Source organism: Falco biarmicus, chromosome 5 (assembly GCF_023638135.1).
Source record: "Falco biarmicus isolate bFalBia1 chromosome 5, bFalBia1.pri, whole genome shotgun sequence".
Classification (NCBI taxonomy): Eukaryota; Metazoa; Chordata; class Aves; order Falconiformes; family Falconidae; genus Falco; species Falco biarmicus.
Window position 1 is genome coordinate 83,181,380 of NC_079292.1, and position 7,177 is coordinate 83,188,556.

Genomic DNA, 7,177 nt, shown 5'->3' on the forward strand with positions numbered 1-7,177 from the left:
AATTTACACCAGGAAAACACAGAGCAAAAGGTGAGCCCTGAATAAAGACAACTGCTAAATAAAAACTAGGGAGACTATCAAAACTAGTATCACATCATGTGGGCCCTGGACTGCACAAGGTTGGTGACTTTTCCATCACGGTATCTTTTGCTGCATTCCCAGTGACTGGAGTGAAGATCTAGAAGACGTTGTGAACTGCAACAGCCATCTGAAACATGCTGGTATCTACCAGGACTCTGGTGAGAAGTGCAGACACGTCACATCATTACGTGCTAGCCTGTGCCAAGTTCTTTTATGATTTAACGCCGCTAGCTTTTGGGTTTTTCTATGTTACATGGAATATTTTATGCTAGATACTTCATATTTATACATCTCTATTACAAACATGGCACGTGAAGCTTGTTTTGTTCTGTGACTTTTTCTTTCCTATGGGTATTGATAATTATCCCCACTAGAGAAACTTTCTCCACCTTTTCTCAGCCCTGCATAGGGCTGGTTGAAAGCACTGTTCTGTATCCGTTCTGAAAGCAGAGAAAGCCAGTGAGATAAGAGCTATGCATCCTGTAGTTAAGACCATAGTGCATTTTCCAATAAAAAAACAAAGAAGTGGTGAGAAAGAAAAGAAAGAAAGAAAAGAAAGTGACCAAAGGAAGCTTTGCTTGTTAAAGCTATCTCATCTTCCCCAAGCTGTGCTTGCCACCCTGCTCTTTATAGTGTCTTCTGCCACCTCTGCAGTCTTTTTTGTGGCCTGCTCAGTCCATTCTGCTATATTCTACAAAACATACAGCGAACGTTTCATGGTTGCAAAATTACATCCGTTATTTCCCGGCCATATCCTTTGGCCTTGTCTAAATCATGTTGCTGTTCCAGCTGACTTCCTTGTACTGTCACTCCTCTGCTGCCACAGCCAGAGACTGTTAATGCGTTTAAGTTAGTGAAGTTCGGACTGTTAAGTGTTTTTCCTAGTTCAAAGGCATTATTAAATTTAACAGAAAGAGAGCTGACCGTTCACGGAGGAGAAGTTTCTCTGGGCTGTTTTACACTGCATTCTTCCACTCCGTTAATTTTCCTTATGCTTTGCCCCTTAATACCCTTATGAGACAGGGTTAGTGGGTGCCCTCTCTTTACTGCCCACTCAGCCCAGCTGTTCCAGGTATGATGCCTGTTGCTGTGTGAGCTGCCATCATCTCTGCAGGTCATCCACTTTCCCAGCCTTCCCACCGGCCTGATGACAGGGGCCACCTCCCAGGAGGCTGGTAGATGTTCTCTCCTCCTCCACAGACAGCAGCTGTACTTGTTCAATGGGACAGAGGCAATGGACTAAACACCTTTTCCCTTACCCAGGGTACACTGATATATCTGTCTGAGCTGATAAGGGGGTCACTCCTGCTGTACTCTTCTACTTCTGCTGTAGATCCTCTATAATGATACTGTTGGTAGGTCCTCCTAAGCCACAGACTTTGGACGTGACACTTTGTATGGAGCAGCTCAAATAACTAGGCAGAGCTTGCAAGACTTACTTCACATCTTACGTTGACTAGTTTAAATGCTTTTTCTCTTTCAGAACCTTTATTAAAAAGGGTGAACACTGTTTTCCTCCCTTTCCAGCTTATTCTGACGGATGCGGGAATGGAAATAAAGAACTATGAACCACCTTTCTTTACCCAGAATCTGGTGTAATCTCCAAGAAACAATCTTAAAAAGAGCTTGACAATTTTCTTATGGGTTCCTCTATGGCCTAAAATCACCAGGACAGCCTGGTGATGGGGGAGCACAGAGTATGGCAGATGAACTGATCCCACCCGCTGACCATCCTACCTGTAACGGCCCAGCTTCCTTGCCCTCTGGGCTTGGTCCAGCTTTCCAAAGTAATTTTGGAAACAAATAGCTTAAGCCATTGGCAGGACAGGCTGTGCTCACCTAAGGACTCCTTCCCGCACAGAACACCAGCCCGTGGCTGGAGGTATCCCTTTCTCTCAAGGGTAGGAAGTTTTACCAGGGTACTCGGTTCATCACGGTCTTGCTTCTGGTGACTGTTGTGGCTGGTCTCCAGGTGCTGCTCCTTGTGATGTGTATTTGTTTTGTTCCACTGCTAAATGTTGGGGTAAGATTACAAAATAGTGTTTAAATGCTATTATAGCATAAAGTCAAGCCCTTCAACTTAGACAACCAGAAATAAGGTTGTTTGTACTTGTGCATAATAATATATTCTTCCAATTCTGTGGTCACACGGGACCACAGTTCTGTGGTTGCTACTGATTTCTGCCACATCCAGTACACAGTATGAAGTAATAAATTTATTTTTATGCAGCACTGATGGTTTGCCCTGATACCTCAATGTGCCAAAGATACGAGAAGAGGCCAGGCATCTCTTTACACTTCTGACCTGGTGTGAATACCAGGGAACAGCACTGTATTTTTGGATATAGTACAGGCAAGAAATAGGAGTAAATGTGGAAATGTAAGCTAACGTTCAAAATACTACACAAGCATAGATTAAACTTTCCTCTGAGGGGGAAATGAGGTACAGGTCAAGTAAATTGATCAACTTTTAAGCTTGCACAAATAACAGGACTGGGCTAGAACACGTAATCTTTGTTGTAACTTCCTCCTTTAAATTATATCCCCTCTCCATAATCAACTTCTGTGGCTTCACTCATCTCTCTTACAATAGGAAAAGTTATAAAATAAGGTTTTTCAACTGTGCTTCATTAACACAGATTCTGCTATCCAGAGTGAACTATTGCAGAAGGGAAGACCTCAGATGCAATTCTTACTCTCCCAACAGTAACATCTACTAACAGTGAAATTTTTGGAATTACAACAGAGTAAAAGCAGTCTGGTCGGGACAAGGTCTGTAAATCTGCTTCTCAGCTGTTTTCTTTCTTCTCCTCCTGTTTGTCATCAGTCACCATGTAAGCAAACGGATACAGATCATATAGATGAAGACAATAGTCTGAAGGTTAGTAAGCTATGTCCTTGACGAATTGAAAATCTCTACTTTTCCTTTTTTCTTGTAATAACCTCAGTTCAGATTCTGTAAAGGGCACCTGCAGTTCCTACTGGTCACCATGGGCAGTTTAAAAAAAGTTACAGTGGCATCTGCTTCTCATTTCTTTTAGTGGCAAGAACAATTTATTCAAGACAAGCCACATGTACAATTTTACACATTTTCAAGGCATTAGACACTGTCACCCTTCCAAGGGATGCTGCACTGCGTATACAAATAGAAAACCTCATGCCTATTGAGTCATTTTCCCCTTAATCTCAAATAGCTTCTCATGACCCAAACAGGATTTCTCACATGGCTGTACTCCATAAATTGCAGCCTGTACACTACCGTCCTGTACAGCTGCCAGGTACAGATCAAACAGAAAGTACAGTTTAGGTCATCCCATCTCTGTATTCTGTTTCTCTACAAAGACAGCTAAAAATCTGCTGTTAAGCACTACTTCCTTGGGAATAGATATGAAAACCAAGAACAATAGATAGATCAAGAATCCTTTAGACTAAGATTCAGTCTGGCAAGTCAATCCAGTGTTTACAAGCGCCAGGCTTCAGTACAATTCTAAGCAGAACTAATAGTTTCCCCATACCATTCCTACCACTTTGATTTTCCAAAACCTCACCTGAGAGGTGTCTGTCCTTTTTAGTATCAAAGACCAATCGGTGATCATGCTGAAAAGTTTATACGCAACCTTCTGGGGATTGCATTACACACAGATTCAAAAAATGAAAGGCAAAATTATTATTTTCTTAGAAATTAGTGGCAGTTTTACACAAGTGGTACTAAATGAAATGGTGTTTTTGCACTCTGGTAAATTAACAGGAGAATTCAGGCATAATTTTTATTAACAAAGGATCTAAAAATAGAAGCAAAATTATTTACTCAATAATTTTTGTTCTGTGGGCTACTTGTTGGTAGATGCACTGAATGAAAAACAAAATAAAATAAAAGGATCAAGTATGTAACACAGACATTTTTCACAACATGGATGAGTTTAAAAACTTAGGAATACTTCTGCTGCCGCACCTTTCACAAACAGAATAGTGGTTAGCGCACTTGCTTTTCTGGGACCAGAGTTTGATTTCAGCTTAAGGCCAGCAATGTAAAATGAGCTCTAACAGGATTAATCCAGCTCCTTCTAGATGAATTTACATCCTTCTTTTCTAGAACACCAAATTAGGTCACATTACGTGCGTGATTCTTCTAAATTAGAAGTTGCTGGCAGAGGAAGAGAAAGCGTTTGACAGTTCAGCAATAGATGTTTGCTGGGTCACTTACATGGCTTCAGTACAGCATGCAGGACCTGATAAAAATACTAAGCTAAGACTCTGTTAATTATATAGTGACTTTAAAAACATCATGAACTCATTAATATTTCTTGGATTCACAGTGAGAGTTTTAAATTGTGCAGTATCCCCAGAACAGAGCTTTGCAATCTTCACATTGATCAAACTAGATAATAATAAAAATTATAATTTAAAAAAAAAAATCACGATGAAAATAGATAATAATTTGTGGGGTTTTTAGTTGGCTTACAGGATCTCCAGTTTTCAAGCGCAGAATTTCAGCAATACATAGGAAAAGAGGAAACAGAGCCCAGATTCCAAGCCAGCTCTGCCCAGATCCCTGTGCTTCCTACCTAACGGAACTGGGGACTTCAGGAGGGTCCCCCTCCCCGCCCCACTCCTTGCTGAGAGCCTGACTCTTCTGGCAACCCTGAGAATCCCAGTTTCAGACAAGATTTTTCCTGTGGCCAGTCTCTGCACTGAAAGATTGCCTCCAGCCTCCTGGGTCCACAGCTGAGTTTAAAAATCCTCGCCTGTCCAAAACAGGGGAAAAGCAGTTCCCAACTTAGCCCTCACCCCCCATCATGGGGAGGCAAGGGGGTGTGGGCTTTTTTTTGTTGTTTTTTTTTTTTTTTGAGTGAATTCAAGTTTGTCTCAAGAAATTTCATAGCTGCATCTTGACCTGCCTCCCTGTCATCTCTGATTAGATTGTTTAGTCATGAAACATTAAGAACTAATAAGCAGCAAAATACACCTGTACCACACTCCAGAACATAATAGTTTTCTTATAAAGTTGTTCATGTGACAGACTTGTCAATGTGAAATCTCAAAATAATGCAAATACTTAACGTACTAAAAGAAAAAAAAAAAAGATAATAATTAAAAGTTTTAACTATTGTCACAGGTATGTTATTTTGATTATTTTTTTTAAACTCTTTTGTGGGAAAATTACTGAGGAGGTGGGGGATTAGAGAAAACTGGGACATAACAGAAGTGTGGTATTACAGAAAGCTTTTTAGGGTAAAATAGAGCTATCACTTTCAGGATGGTTGGCATGCATGGAATCTACTTTACCACGGCTCCCTAAGCAGCACACCCTGCCACCTCAGCATGTGCTGGCAGGAGTAACGGAGGTGGAGACGTCGCAGCCAGGCTCTGTTGTGCTCCCTGCAGGAAGGGGAGTCTGATGGTACCACACAGCTGATAAGCTGCATGGCAGCTGTCACATGAAGAACCTGAGATGTCTGCTGCTGAGCCGACCATTGTGGTGAAATTACTTTCCTCAGATGAAATAATCCATCGTAATACCAACGCACACCTCCATCCCAAAGCTACCCGCCTCCAAGATACCAACACCTCACTGGGTACGTGACACCAATCAGTAACAAAAATATGTATGACTACAGTTACTCAAGCTCCACTTAAATGTAAAGAAAACGGACTGGTGTTGGGCTAAAATAAGTCCAGGAATGGGGAACTGCTGTCTAAACTCCCAAATTACCAAACTCTGATTTAGTGTTTAAATGTATGTTAAATCAATCTGTGCATAAAGCTCGGTCAAGTTGACCCACTGTCTAAAGCTGTTATGAACGAAGTGACTTCTAACCAAGGGAGTCAGCCTTGGGAATGATGAGGAACAAAGAACAGGGAGCGAAAAGACGACCATTAAGTTACGCAGAAAGAAGCCTTCAAGCGAGGAAAGTTCTGGCTGTAAGAGGAGACAAGCTGATAAACTGTCACAATCCACTGATGCCAATAGCAAATTAGTTGAAAATAGGGGAAAGATAATTGTGGCAATGGAAGATCTCAACCTCTGACTCAAATAGGCCCCCCAAAAGAGGGCACGACCCCACCTAGAGAACATGCATAGTTAGTAACAAACTTCAGCGGTGCTATCTGAGGATGCATAATAATTTGCATTGGAAGTGAGAAACTTTAACCCAACCCGTGTATGCCAATGAATACACAACATACTACAAAGTATAAAAAGCGAGCAAAGGAGGGGAGAAGTTAGGGAAGACTCCATCGTAGCTTCTGGGATCAGCTGGCAGGCTGAACCTGCCTTCTACCCCGTAGGGCCACCTACTGGGTAAGAACTTCAGCCTCTGACTAGCACACGCTAGCTGTTGTTAGGTGTATCGTTCTAAGCTTGTTTTGCAATCAGTGTATTATCACCAGCAATCTTCAAAACTTACTCTGCCACCAATACGTATTTTGCATAATAAAAAATCTTCATTTCAAATCTCCAGCTGAAGTTCATTTTGTACGAGTCTCTGGAGGTTTGAGTCATTGTTGTAAGGGATTTGACTGAGTGACGCTGTCAGCGGGGGTCCCTGAATAGGTTGGTCACATCCCCTCCGATACAGCGGGCTGTCACAGCGCAGGCAGCGGGCAGGCTGGGCAGGCACAAGGGTCTCATCCCTCCTGGGAAACGGACAGGCTGATCTAACATAAAGGGTTTGAGGGAACCCCCCTTCTTAACATAACTTCTGTGATTTACAAAACATAGCACGTAAAATGCTTGTTTCATGTCTTTGATTTTGTAACAGTAAAATGAGGCAGTAATACATTTTATTGTGCAGTCACCGTGACAAATTACATCAGTTATGCTAAGGAGACACCTGACATTGTTCTTTTTTCTTTTTTTTAAATGTCACTGAACAAATTAATAAAGTATGTTTTAAACTCAACAACCTAAAGACCACGCAGAAGATCCTACTCCTACCATAAGCTCTTATTCCTACTACACAAGAATCACCTATATTTCTGTAGATAACATACGATAAGTTATATTTGAATGTCTTTCAGATACAGGTGAGGAATTCAATATTAATACTGTGCTGAAACAAAGCAAAAGGCAAAAAATCAACTGCTAATACCCAAG